We start from the raw sequence: 13,710 nt of genomic DNA, 5'->3' as shown, positions 1-13,710 counted from the left end.
TAGTGTGAGCAGTGCACTAAGGCATAGTCCTTCAGCCAGGTGCGTCATCGCTGCAAATGACGTATGTAAATCTTTGGACGTATGTAGCATAAACATTGTCTCCCTTGAGCGAACGTTCTCAACAAGGGAAATGATCTAGCTTGGTTATCTGTCTTTTTATATTTTTTAAAGTTTTACAATTATATTAGTGTTCCCTACGTGGATTATTTTGTTTTTATTTATATTCCTTCATTTTTTGCTCTGTGTTAATATTGTTTCTATTTTGGGTTTGCCTGTACTTGGCAGTTATATTTAATACTGTATATTTATAAGTTTAGTTAATCCGTTTGTGTAAGATTTTTAATTTTTATTTCACTATTATTGTATATATTATCAGTGTTTGCCTGTTATTGGCTTCTTGCTGTTGGCAAACACGTAAATAAATTAATTGAATTGAATTGAATTGAATTGAACTGCATTTTCGTTGTCATATTGACTTGGCGCTTTCTCAGGCACTAACGACTTAAGGATTTATTCGTTATATTGCACATTTATCTTCTTTAGACGGTCTTATTTTGTATAATGCTACAATTAGGTCAAAGTTTGAATATGCCCTGGTGATTTGGAATAATCTCACATTGCCCGACTAATAAATTACAAAGTATTTACAGAAAATTTGCCAGTTTTTTTGCCTGTGTCGGTTTTCCAGCCAACTATTATGTAATTGTGATTTAACTATGAATCATTAAAGTTTTAGAACACTTTATTACGGACAACGACATATTGAAATTTTAATTCTTATTAACCATTTCAAGGGCAAAATAAATTAACATTCCGTCATGGCCACGGTTTGTATTTGTGTGCCCATAAGGCAAATAAGAGAATTTTAAACTTTTAGTGTGAGTAGTGCGTTAAGAAATAGTCCTTCAGCTTGGTGCTCCAATGCTGCAAATTATATAGGCAGATTTTTGAACATGGACCATTTCAGCAAAAGCATTGTCTCTTCTGAAGACAATTTCTCTGCACGGGAAAGTGCCTCCATCATCTCCCTGATGATGGAGGCAGTAATCACCTCTGAAACGCCGGTAAACTTCTACCAGACTACACGGTGCAGCATCCCATTAAACAATAATTTTAATACCTAACCTGCGTATTCACAACAAAGTAGGTTTTAGCTATGTTCACTTAAAATCGAGAATTTCCTACCCCAGTCTTTCTTAGTGCAGTCTATTGAAAGCTGTACCAAAATCGATGTCGTTCTTAACGCCTTAAGTACGAAAATAAAGGCTTACATTAAAAGAACTCTAATTTTTCTAAGCTCCTTGCTAGTGTAGCAACATCTTCAGCATGCGTGTAAGGCAGGTAGTCTAAACACGGAGTTGTAGGCTTCTCAAAGTCCTAAGGAGATCGTGATGGTAATTAATGTGGAAGATGGGTAAGACAAATGGGAGAGTTGCCAGTTGCCAGTGAGTGTCCTGTCCTTGGTTTCGATTATAAGAAAATAGCATGCTTAAAGAAGGAACAAAGGTCTGTTTGGACTTTCATTTTGCAATCCTATAATCTTTATGATCCTTTGTAGCAATTATGCAGTTTAGAAAACAAGGAAACGCCGTTGTGACGTAATGGAAAGTAACTGACAATGCTGGAATGATTTTTCTTGTGTCACTAGTCTGTAGTATGTTCGTGCACACAGGTGAGCCCTCAAATTGAGCGCAATTAAGAGTCTTGTGTGAGAATTGTCAACGTCGGCTGTTGACGAGAACTGGTCTCAGGATTAATGTCATCATCACGTCGCAAATGGAAAATTTCGTCATTTTTGTATGTACTGTATTTTTTTTATAATTAACACTGTCTATATTTAAAGAAATCTTTCAATAATATTCCATGGTAACATGTACGGCTGAAAAGACTCGAAAAGTTAATGGCGCTAACTGTTTAAAGATGGTGGAACATATAGGATTTGAGACTTTCGTGGCGAGTACAATCAATAAAATCTTCTCGGGCAATCAGCCGCGTTAGTTGGTTACACAAGCGACTTCCGAGGATCCAGTCACATCAGAACCCTGAAGATCGGGACAAAGTTTGTTCCCGAAACGTCGGTTTACTACGGTAACCAGCTAACGCGGCTGATTGCCCGAGAAGATTTTATTGATGGAGGAACATTTTTTTGTGATGTATATGAAAATAAATCTAGGCCAGAAGCTACAGTGCTTAAAAGTGAGATATTACGCGTGTCACATCCACATTGCAAAGGAGCTTGACCTGTGATCAATCAGCATTTCAAGTTAGTGGACTATGTATTCAAATAGTTTGTACCAGTAACGTGCGTTACATAGTCTAAAATGAAAATATGTGGCATACAAGCGGTACCAGAATTGATACCACCTATCCTGACTCACATCTTCGTGGTTTTTGTTCCCACCGGCAGAAAATTCTTGAACAGTGCCTTAAAATAGACCACGTCCGCTTCATTTCACACTGCCTTTACACCATAACTTCCAATTACAACATTATTTAATGATAATAACGTATACCATCAGGCCTACAGCTGGTGAAAATTGTTCATCAAGAAATCAATCAGCACCATGACTAGGTTGCTCGAATGATTGATATCAAGGCAATTTTACACTGTTCACTCAACCACAGACGTTACATAGCTCAGCTGGAAAGTTTGCCGAGAATGCCATCCATTTCATATAGAGTTCATATCCTCACTCCATATTTGCTTTGAGATACGTTTCAATATTATCCTCTTGTCTACGCGTATTGGTCCTTTTCTACCAGCCCTCCAGACTAAAATTACTTCACAATCTCTCGCATTTCCCGCCCACCTCATTATCGTTGACTTGATTAAGAAAATAATATCAGACAAACAATCGATCTGACTCAAGTCTGCCACTTTTATTTTACTAGGGCAGAACGCTCCTTTCGGAGCTCCTCGGAGGGGTTGGTCAAGTTTCTAAAAAGCAACGAACCCCTTCGGGGGGGTTGGTTGCGTTTTAAAATCTTGTGTAAGAAACTAAACTAAACCCCTCCGAATGGAGGGTTAAAATACTTGACCAACCCCCTTTTTCGGGGGAGCTTGATCAAGTGTTTAAAAAGCAACCAACCCCCTTTCGGGGGGGTTGGTTGCGTTTTAAAATCTTGAGTAAGACACTAAACTCGGCATTGTTGTGTTGTACTCGGCATTGCCGTGTTCCACAACAATGCCGAGTTTGTTTATACTCGGCATTGTTGTGTTGTACTCGGCATTGTCGTGTTCCACAACAATGCCGAGTTTGTTTATACTCGGCATTGTTGTGTTGTACTCGGCATTGTCGTGTTCCACAACAATGCCGAGTTTGTTTATACTCGGCATTGTTGATGACGTAATTTATTGACGACAACGAGGAATCACAAATTTTTATAATAAAGATAGATAACGTAGGCCTGTAATTACAGTGGAACATAATTTGTATCTCACAGTGTATTGTTCATTAGATTAACAACAATAAACTTTTATTTGTAAAGGGAAAGACCAAGGTGTCCCTGGTGCTTAAGCAGACGCCACACCATTCAGGGGTATGGATCAGAATTGACCTCTGACGCGGAAGACGTAACCAGAGACAAAACTATCTGTGGTGGTATAACAGTACATCCGCCCTTTTAATGAGTTTGTTAATGAACAACAGAACGTAATAAGCAGCGTTAGTTAGCAGTGCTGACAGGATCTGTCGGTCCTAACAGCATGCCTAACAAAACAGACTGCATCAGTCAAGTCACGAAATGCCTTCAATAACAAACGCATTTATCATCACCACTGGGTCACTGTTTCAACGCGGTTCCATTAAATGTGTTGTTGACACCACTTACGAAAGCCCAAAACAATGTCATAATTCAGTCACCCACCGATCTCTTGGCTCTGCTCATTAACCGTATGAAGCCGAAGATCGTCACAGCATTATTTAAAAATTCTGTCCGTACTACAATGAAAAAAGGATCAAGGAAATTACTTTTCTACTCAAAACAATCAAATTAAATACATAAATACAAAATTCAGAGTTACTTTTTGATGTAGGTGGTACATATAGCTACCATTTAACTTTAAGGTGTAAAACTGTTAGAACCATATCGAATATTACAAATATTTTGACGTGTAATTAAAATGTAAATAAAATGAGTATTAGTAGAGGACGGTTTAAAGAAAAGTGGAAGAAAGAAACAGAAATAAAGAATGGAAGAAAGTAAAAAAAATGGAGACAGGAAAAATGAAAGTAAAAAAAAGTTAAAGAAATTGACAAAAACAACATGCCTGCCACCTTTTTTCGCAACTTCCTACGATAGTTCAAGAGTTCAGCTCATTTCGCGCAGTGTCCCTGTTAGGATCTTATAAAGCAGCGTTTCTCAACCTGTGGTACACGAGCCAATGTTGAGTGGTAAAAAGTAAAGCAAAGTTTGTCCCACTATACGCCATGTAGGCGTTTGGGGTGAGAGGAGGTATAGCTCCTCTCTTCCTTGACCTCGGCACTAGATGGGGGTGAGTGGTCAGAATCACGCCCCGGCCGGCTTTACCCCCGGGAAAGGATCCCGGTACCCATTGTAGAGGAGGCTGGGTGGGCCCCAGAGCCGGTCTGGACGCAGAGGCTAGAGGAAAAATCCTCTGCCCCCGTCGGGGATCGAACCCCGGTCGTCCAGTCCTTAGCTAGTCACTATACTGACTGAGCTATCCCGGCTCATATTTTGAGCGGTACGCCAACCAAATAAGAAAATCAAAAGATAATATTATCATAAATAAGTTTTCCCTCAACGCATTTGGTTAGTGGTACATTTAATATGTTAAATTAGAATTAGTGATACGCCCTGTTATATCTGTGCCAGTGTTTAACCATTATCTAAAAAAAAAATATCATAAAGTGGGTGTCAGAAGTGATCCCTACAAGTTGTTATTGAATACAACAACTGAACGGCAGTCGGTACCAGAACACGGCCGCGTTAACAGTCTTTATCATCTACTGCGACATGCTGAACCTTGAAGCAAAATAATATAGCACATGTGAGTTATGTAGATATCAGAAAGCAAATTTGCGTCACCTATTGTCGGTTCAGCTGTGATCCTAAACACGCGTGTCTGCCAATAATTTAATGCAAATGAAACTTCTTTCATTAGCAGAATAACATAATTACTCGTCTTAGAAACAATGAAGAGATGTAATTTCAAAAGAAGACCAAGACGTTCTACTTTTTGTTTCCTTTCAGCTCCTTCTGCAGGTAAGATTCGATATAATTAAATTTTACACTGTCTGTGCAGGGAATGAGACGCGATGCCTTGAAAATAGGCCTTGATCCCCTTACTTCTTCGGTGCGTGACATTATCAGAGAAACAGAAACCTGCTAAAGTCTTGAAGCTTTTACTGTGAATAATGTCGATAAAATCCTTTGGCCTGTCAGTGGCATCAACTGTTTCGAACTGAAGCGTTTAAACTCCCGACAAGATTTTATCACAAATAAACCTGTACTACTGATGCTTACAAAAACAATTTACAGCATTCTGCAAACTTGATTTACAGGTTTGGTCTACTAGCTGAAGTGCTTACACTTCAACCCCTTTTTACAATAAATCATACTGAAATAATTACATTGCTACACGAAATTATATTAAATCACTGATCTTTAGAAAGCCCTTCATTAGTTAACATCCTCGGAAATACAGTGAGTTTTTTAGGACAGCGCAACCATGCCATGAGTTCGTACCAACTGATGGAAAGAGGGTTGGGCGAACCGGTTGAAATATTACCACAGAAACAGATCTCGTTACTAAATATTTTGGATGTTACGTGGATCCCAGCCCGAAACCAGCCACTTCACTGACTGAGATACGTCGACTGGCTCGGAAACTTCTGTATGTCCACACTGCACGTACTGTCTCCAGAGATGCAAATGAGAACTGGAGACGGTACATTTCTCCGAAGCGATGGTACATACCAACGAGTCTACACGACGTCAAAACCCAGATGATGATCATCATCCTTACCGCTGTGAGAACCTAACATTTCACAGAGTCAGAGTTTATTTCCTGGCTATATAGAACACTATGGTAGTCATCAGATTTAGATGTACTCCCCGTGCATCTCTGCCAGCTTATAAATAATACCAGACAGAGGTAAGAAGGCCCACAGAAAGAGGTTGTCTGTAAAACATGGATCGTCTGTGAGGCATACAAACCCCTTCGAGGTATTAACAAGGCTCGACTCAGAGAGAACTATAAAGAGAACTTCAGTAATTAACTGCCATCTTCTTAGAAGGGAACTTTCAAAGAGGCTCTTAGTTCTTTCTGCGTGAACAGCATTTCTCCCGACGGCAATCCGTTTTAATTACCACGCTGCAGCTCATAGCCAGTATCAGCATTTCATTTCGAATGCCTTACAGTACTCGCGATCCCTGTAAGCGTTTCTTCTGAATCCACATTTTGCACGCGCATAAAACAGCAGTTAATATTCACTGGCGTTTGTTGAAACAGTTCATCCCAAAACAGGTGCCTGGAACACGGCATCTACTGGCAAACAATCTTGCAAGGACACTTGGCAATTGTCAGTGCTAATGTTCATGAGCCGGAGGCCGAACGTAATCTCATGAGCGGTATGGGAACGAGGGGAGAGGGGAAGCTCCTGCCTGCACTGCGGCGAGGATATAATCGACCCAGTCCGACGGATCGGTTCGATAGCGCAGGGCACATCTCGCATTTCGCGAGACCTACTCTCTTCTCTCACTCTCTCTCTCTCCTTGTCCGCCATTTCATGACCCCAATATACTCTCGTCTGGACGTTAGGGGTTTCAATGAAGATAAATTCTTGAGGCAGTAACAAGACCTGCTTTTACACCCCAACTAAAATGGATAGTAAGGCACGAAAAATGGGAAACTCCAAACAACAAGATTAAGACATGGACGGTACTTTTTTTTTTTTAACTTTTAACAAGAAAATGCTATTTACTTGGAAGATCCTCCTCACCATGACTGAAGTATTTACGCTCGAGATTTGAAGCTGAAGAAAAAAACAGTTTAGCCTCCGTGTTCTTTGTTCTCACACCACTGCAACCGTTGTCTTTTATCTTCGTGGATTATGCCTGAGCTTGTTTCGACTTCATCACTACCTTCTTTCGATTGTTTTTCCATGTACCTTTCCAGCTACACACAACCTGCAACCCGCCGATGTCGTTTCTCTCAGTTTTTGCTACAATTTGTCTTTCTCAGCAGTAGCCACTTTCACGTCTCTACAAGACAGTCTTTTGGTTTGCATCATAAAAAGTAAGTTGTCTGAGTGCATTTTATTGCCAACTTTTACACGTACTGGACAAATATTTGTTTGAACATGGCTGTCTTCTAGCTTGTACGCTGTGTTGTATGGTAGAAGTTTTATCAACGTTTTAGATGTCTTTGCTACGTCCGTCAACAGGATGATCTTAAACTTGTACCACACTACAAGCCCAGAAGACAGCCATCTTCATTATCACCGCCGTGAAAACCTCAAATCCTACTAAATATTTGTTTCTTTTCGTCTCGGCATGTCTTCCTGTTAAATGGCAGACAGACTTATTTAGAACGCGCACAAATACTGTTACTTGTGAGTCTTTACCAACATTTTTCTTTGTAAGAACACCGACATAGCAAAATATCTACTTTCTTGGTATAATAAACACCGCAGAGATCAGGTATCTCACATAACCTGCATCTGTCTGAGACAACTTATGACGCCACGATTAAACAAATTGGTTGTGTCCTCATTTGATTTATTCATGGTATATGGGTTTTTTAGCTTAGTAAAGGTACCGCTGTTTACATATTTAGAGTATGTACTGTTTGTCAGAAGCCGACAGCAAAAGAAAGAACCAAAAGGGAAAATATAACAAGAAAACTAGGAATGAAAGACATAATTCGAAATAATTTTTTGTGATCAGGCATAATACAGAGTCTGCGGAAAATAAACTCATGAGATAGCAAGAAAAACATAAGAAAAGTCAAGGAACAGTGAAATGTGTGAAGAAGAGGGGTGAGGAGGAAGAGATGAAGTAGGAGAATAACATGGAAATCGACGAGGAGGAGAATGAAGGTCATGATTTGTACTTCTATAAGCTGGACTTTTTTACTTGGTGTTAATCTACTGCTGTCTCCCCAAGCAGGCTGCTTCAATGAGCCGACGAAATCTTGGTACGAACGACGAGAGGTAGAAATTCGGACGGCAACTTCATTTGTACGTTGCTTCTACGTAATATTAAGACCAATCGGGCGGCGCATTCCAACCAGAAGCAATCCAGCTTGCAGCATTTGCCGACGGAGCTATCTAGGGCTGATTGGGCGACGAGTAACAGATTCTGAACGTCTTGACACTACGTTTTCTTCAGCCTCCCATCTCTTCACCCTTTTCGGTCCAAATACTGTCCAAAGCAATCTGTTCTCAGACACCGTCAACCCGCGCTGTTTGGTGGCGAGGAGAAAAATGTATGCCCCCGGAGCGTGCGTCAAATGTTACTTAATAATTATCCTTACGGGGTGAAACTAGTTTGCATTTCGCTCAGCAGTCTATTGCACTATGGGGCAACGGGGTGCAGCCTTGACCTACATTCTCCCACAGTGCAGACAGACCACAATGAACTCACATGTGTTTACTGCCAGTGCAAGTGGGAGGTGGCTCAATTTCTAACTTCCTGCCCGCTTCAAGGTTTTCAGAACTAATAAACTGTAAAATCTGTATCAACGAATTCGTGAACAGTGTGAAGGCTGGTCCATTGCCCCAAGAAGTCCTTGATAACATTAGTCAAAACTCGGAAATCTGTGTCTTAATTATATTTATGGAGCATATACAGTATCATGTTTCTGTTTCCTATGAGCTGGGTTCAATCCCAGATTTGTCTCTTCGTCACAAAGTCCATACCAATCATGGAACTCACTCAGCCTACGGTTACCGGTCTCAGTTTGAAGCTGATACCTCATCTTCATTTACAGGAGAAGTTAAGAATGCACCTCTGCTCCTCCAAATACGTTCATAGGATGACGCATTAGCAGAGAGGTAACGTTGTCTACGCTTTCAACAATTTTTTTACATGAAACTTCTCTTTCAGTTGTTTTAATTCATGCAACATAAGAAAAACACATTCCATTCCTTACACTCCACTCTTCATGCCGATCTCATTTATCTGACTCCTTAATTACCGTATTTAAAAATTTAAATTTTACTTTCCTTACCAACTTAATCACCAGAGCTTTTTGTCACATAACCTAAAAACTTTGCATCGCTATAAGGAAGAAGGCGCTTTATTACCAGCTCTACGCAAGACGTTTCTGCAGCAGGAAGAACAAGGGATCTGTAAGGTATCTAAATACTCACTGTAGCTGTAAATGTTCTCACAATCAGGCACTTCCTTGATTCACGTCCACCTGTCCCGACATTCCTCCCTTACCTGCAAAAAGGGAACGCAGAATAATTAACTCCATGAAAGAATCCTTCGAATGCAGACAGTAGTAACTCAGCTTCTCTGTAAGAGTAATTTTAATGTTATCTTTCCAAGTACGAGTACGTCTACGTCTCCCAAGAGGATCTTCTTGTCACATGTATTATAATAACAACAACAACAACAGGTCAGGGAAAATGTCTGTTTTACAGGTTCCCATTCAATCAAACAAAGAGACAATAAAAAGAAGCGAGAGGAGGGGAGATTAAATCCGTGTAAAATTTTAGAGGGAATTGGAAAGTTACAAGATTGGGAATCCTCCATCGGCATGATGTTCATTCCGTGTTTAAAAAACTTGTCCAGTTAATAATATTAATCTACAAATAGAAGGCAAAAGACCACATGGAAGACGTAGAAGGTAGGACAATATTAACATAGTCTGCCCAGTGTCTGGAAAAATTTCATGGCTAGTTGAGTGACTATCAGCTTCTCAAAAACACTGCTTCTTCGTTAGTCCATGGGAGAATAGGACCTGATTTACGACTGTTTCTTTTATGAACTGTGTCATAAAAGTTAGGACTCTCAGTACCAGGAACCTTTTAAATAGTTTTGGACAACACGACTTTCTCTAATAAACTTTCTTTCCCTGGGTCACCCAAACGAGGGAGCTTTAAAGTGGACAGTGTCCGAAAAGGCGTACGTATTATTTAGGAATTCTTCCAGTGCGTTTAAACATGTGTGTTCACGCCGCGAGTCTGTGGGGAAGGAAATAGCGAGTTAAGCAATAAGCTAGCCAGCCCGTGAGTCATACGAAATATGCTCGCTCAGCTGGGCTGATAAAATGATGAACCGATGGCAGAGGTACATGGCGGTCTGCATATTCCCTAGGGACCCACTGCGCGGAAAAGTGCTTGCCAATCGTTTAGAAGCAGTCACAGCGCCTGTGGGATCCTGAAATGTGATTTCATCTCTTTCCTGCAAGACAGAGAATCCGTATTCAGGACACAGGGATCGTAAAATTACGCTTTTACAGACACATCGCTGTCAAGTATTTCAACACAACTAGAATGTTCTCCGGTTAGGAGTACTCATGTTTTAACGTATTGTATACGATTTTGCATACGAAGTTAATGGGTTTGGGAGAACAATCTGTTTATTCTGAGAATCATACGAGACCCATAAATGCACTGTGTAAAAAAACGCAAATATGCTGTATGTTAAAGCAGATGGTAGGGTTAAGATTTATAGCCATCGACCAGCCTGAAACCAACCACGAAACAGGGTCTCAAAAAACAAGGAGTGACAATGTAGCAGCGATCCCTTTTTTACATTTCACGGTAAACATAGGGAAGATTTTTGAAAGGTCAAGTTAATTTTAGTTAATTACTCAGCCAAATAATTTTAAATTCCTAAAAACAGATTCAGTTACGAGTGGCGGGATGCTTCAGGCTAGAGCATAACAAAACTTTCGTTGTCCACGTTTAGCCTCTCTCATGCTATGAACCAGCATCTTGTTAAAATGCAGGTTTAGTTATTTGAATGTCTTGATGTATAAATTCGGTTTTAGGAACAAGCCACCTAGAATGATGAAGGAAACTGCAGTTATTCTCACACGGAATACGGCAAGTTTAATAAATGTCGAAACACTGGAAAACCTTCACGCACTGAAGATGGCGACTGCAATGTTTACCGAAACGTTGAATAGTCGTGACACGATATGAAGCTTATTCTCCCCACCTATAAGATGGTAATTTCAATGTCTGAAAAACTTTGAGTGGTCTTAAGCATGTTATGAAGCTTCTTCTCACCCTGAAGGTGGCAACACTATTGTTTGGCGAAACGCTGGAAAATTTTCTCAACATCTGAAACGAGTTTTTCTAAAAAGCCGAAGTTACGTATTACATTTCAATCGCGAAAATCAACCGCGACTATCTGAACAAACAGCTACATCTTGGCGTGAACATAGAAAATAAAATTATACTTCCTGTTTGGTTAACCATTCGTGCTGTTTTTGTGTAAAAACATATTATGTTAGCACACCTTCATTTCCATGGCACCGTACAATGACTACTGACTGACGATAGATCTTTATATTACATATCTTGTCAAATAAAAAATAAAGTCACACAAAAAGTATCAGTATTTCTAAACGAAACAATTCGTGCATCGGATGTAAAAGTTTAAAACTCCAGGTTGCAAGAGGTGGATGCTATCATTCTACCCAGCTATGTGATTAGCGGCGATCAAATTGCATTCCTAACTGAATTTACGTTTTCATTAGGTTGACAGTCTGTCTACACAATTTTTCATTATAGCGTCAATGTTTATTAAAAATCCACTACATGTTTCGACCGCAACTGGTCATCATCAGATGGCTTGTTCTCTTTAAGTTTTCGAAACTGACAGATTTGACTGATATTTTGTATACAAATTTCCTGTTTCTGATTTCACCACGTAATGGACCGTGTCTTCAGCAGCCACCACCTATTTTAGTCGAGCGGACTATGTAGGTGTAGTTACTGGTGAAACCTGTATTTGAAAAAAAAAATCGTTGACACGCTTCAAATTATTCCAAATTCCTTAGCGTATTTATACATTAATGTTTGATATCGCAGTACCCACCTACAGCGCGCGTTGAGTTTCATGTCGAATTCGAAAGATCAGCTCCACCTACAATATACAGAACTTCCTGTCTGTGTGGTCCACTCCCTCTGTCCAGCGATGACACACATCCTCATTATACTGGGCAGACATGAAGCCTTCGCAATTTAGCCACAACCTCCAGTTACAACTCCCACTGGACTCAGAATAAGTGGCAATAAAATAAATAGAACTTTCAGCAATCAGAGTCTGAAAGGAGCGACTACCTAAAACAGGTTAAAACCGGTAACAGCACAGAACTTGCTAACGGTTATGTTCTAGGATTATATTTTATTAATTTCGTCCTTATTACAACAGCAAAAAATTGCTAGAGTTAATTGAAAGACCCGGAATTAGTATGATGCCATACTTGTCAGATCTGACCAAGACAGATGGCTTCCTTGTCATTCACAAACTTTAAATTCATTCTCACTAGAAATACGCATAGCTTCTTCTGTTGCCCGTCGAATAAAACTGTGTGTGTGTGTGGGGGGGGGGGACCTTTTGAAAATACACATTACTCCTACATCGAAACATACGTATCAGAACCAGTTTAGGAATCTCGATATTATGACTAACTAGTCTAAAGTAGATATAAATGCGGATGGCCTCTGCCCATACAGAGTTTAATGGATATTCACCTATTAGTTTCAAATTTATGAGCTGAGTTACACACACGGACGTGATTTTTAGGTGCGTTCGGAACGAAGTCACAAAAGTGCACCTACTAATACGTGCTTCGTCTGTTTATCCGTACGTAATAACTCAAAACCGCTGACGGGATTTTAATAAAAATTAACCTTTAAATTGGACATCAGTAACGGGAACTTTACGTGGAGATCTACATGCGTTTGTGGACACCTGAGGCCGTGAAACAACGCGTGGAGTCCTCAAACAGAAAACGACAAAATTATTACGCACTGGGAATCACTTCCATTGGTCCGTTTGTAATAAGGAAAGTACCGAAATGTTGAAAACTGCACGAACGGGAAATTTTCTGCTTGCAAACAGATGTCCTCTCGTAATACCATAAATTACAATTTCAACTACCGACAGGCGAATTTTTAAATAAAGTGTATTAATTAATTGTGATATACCACGCACAGAAAGCGCGTAGCGGGAGATGCTCAGAGATTTCTTCACTAAAGATAGGTGACAGCTTCACGCTCTGGCCCCCTTTACTGCCAGCCAAGAACAGGCTAGGATAAGTATGATTTGAGGTTCCCACGGCGATGAGCACGAAGATGGCTACCTTATGAATTGTAGCGCCGTATAGAGTGGTAGAAGTTTACATACGTTTCATAGGTCCTTGCCGCCTCCATCATCATGGCGATGAGGCTAAAACAAGTCTTTGCTTGTGCGGGCGGATGGGTACAACCGAAAGCCGGCCCGTGCGTAATCCAGTTCGTGCCGGAAAATAAAATCCGGCAACCCAGTCTGAAGTCAGAAACACTGTACTAGCGTAGAAACTTGATAGTTGTTGATTTTGCAGAGGAAACTGGTTTGAGTGCATTAGCAAAAGCTGTAGAAATATAGTTTCATAAAACGTCGCATTAAATTTAATGGACTCTTATTTGCATTCAGAGTATAAATGCTCACAGACTCAGCTTTCAGCAAACCAGTGATGGCGTTTCGTGATGTGTGGGAGGCAGAACAAAAGCGGGTCCA

The 13,710-nt window shown here is 40.2% G+C and overlaps 1 protein-coding gene and 1 long non-coding RNA gene across 8 annotated transcripts in view; one reads left to right on the top strand and one right to left on the bottom strand.

Moving 5' to 3' along the window:
- Positions 1–13,710, bottom strand: part of Atpalpha (sodium/potassium-transporting ATPase subunit alpha) — a 110,481-nt gene that overhangs the window by 37,150 nt on the left and 59,621 nt on the right. The window lies entirely within an intron of this gene.
- On the top strand, positions 1,554–4,152 carry LOC147873213 (uncharacterized). The gene is made up of 2 exons (XR_015536177.1): positions 1,554–1,797; positions 3,490–4,152. It is a non-coding gene; the product is annotated as an uncharacterized LOC147873213 (long non-coding RNA).

The sequence above is a fragment of the Zootermopsis nevadensis genome, unplaced genomic scaffold, assembly GCF_977971745.1.
Source record: "Zootermopsis nevadensis isolate Lab colony 2312 unplaced genomic scaffold, Znev_1.0 Znev_ptg000021l, whole genome shotgun sequence".
NCBI lineage: Eukaryota > Metazoa > Arthropoda > Insecta > Blattodea > Termopsidae > Zootermopsis > Zootermopsis nevadensis.
The sequence above is the reverse complement of the archived record's forward strand: the minus strand, read 5'-3'. Positions and strand labels throughout refer to the sequence as shown.